This window comes from Onychomys torridus, chromosome 4 (assembly GCF_903995425.1).
Source record: "Onychomys torridus chromosome 4, mOncTor1.1, whole genome shotgun sequence".
Lineage (NCBI taxonomy): Eukaryota > Metazoa > Chordata > Mammalia > Rodentia > Cricetidae > Onychomys > Onychomys torridus.
This window is the reverse complement of record NC_050446.1, coordinates 34504187-34505377: the sequence shown is the minus strand read 5'-3', so window position 1 is coordinate 34505377 and position 1191 is coordinate 34504187. Positions and strand designations below refer to the sequence as shown.

Here is a 1191-nt window from a genome sequence, read left to right as displayed (position 1 = left end):
TGCTAAGGGCGAGAGTGTCATTGGAGGTACAGACTTAAAAAAGCAGATGTACATTTCAAGAAGGTTGTTTCCTTCAGAATGGAAGTCATAGAATCTGTTAGCTCTGTAGAGTTCACAGGTCAGGGTGCACAGTCTGATCCAGAATGTAGTTGGTCTCTGATGTCCTCATCATGAATGCTTCTTAAGAGGTCAAGCACAACTCAACAGAACCCACTAAGCGACACGTCACTACTGACTTTGCCATTACAGAACCGAAGGAGTTCTAAGATCCTGAGACTCCTCAATCACTTTTGGAAAGGACCTTTTGGAATGCGAGACCTCTACGTTACCAATATCCAGAGCTACAGAGCCAACTCAGGAAATGGCAATGATCCTTGGGTAGAACAGATTCTTCTCTTGCTGCCAAATGTCCTCAGAGGTGCAGAGTGCCAGGAGCAGGGGAGAAGGGCAGTCTTTCCCCAAGAAGCACGCTGTGTGCGCCATCAGAGTGACACTGGAAGGGAGCTTGCTTGTGGTCTTCAGGACACTTGTGCTGGAGCGGCTGCTATTTCTTGGGTTTCTCTAAGATGTTCAGGAATTTCCCTCTAGTCATCTCTCTGGACTCATCCAGCCCCAGCTGATAGGCCAGGTTCTGGAGGCCTCGTACCTTCTCCATCAAATTAGCTGTGGTGAGGCTCCCCAGCTCTTTCACATATCGATGTCATCACGTTCTATTTCAGCCATCCATTTTGGTGGAGAGCTAGTGATGGGACTTTTGAAAGAAGCTGCAAATTCAGCAACTCCTGGTAATTGTTCTGGCCAAAGATCAGGCAAGGCTCGGTCAAGTTTCTCAAAACTTCGCAAAGATGCTTCCAAATCTGTCCCGTCCGTGGGAGACGCCATCTTCCAGCCCATGTCACGTAGACGTGTATTCTTTAAAATTAAGTTTGGGGAAAGTTTTTGAGTGAACTCATCTGCTCCCAACACATAGTCTATGAACAAGATCGATTTCTCAATATCCAAATCTCTGTTGTTTTATGTTGCAGCAAGAGCACTAATTCAGCTCCCAGCTCAAGTCCGATAAAATGATACAGAGAGCAGCATGCCTGCAGGGGGCTAGCTCAGGAGCTATTCTCAGTACCCTTTTGTGGTTCTTTTTTGCTAAAAAAAAATAAAAATAAAAATAAATAAGCAAACAAACAAAAAATGCTT

At 45.3% G+C, this 1191-nt stretch overlaps 1 pseudogene; it reads right to left on the bottom strand.

Annotated features, from left to right (window-relative positions):
* Window positions 1-538: 538 nt before the first annotated feature.
* LOC118583209 lies at window positions 539-894 on the bottom strand (annotated as a pseudogene).
* Between the last annotated feature and the right edge of the window lie 297 nt (window positions 895-1191).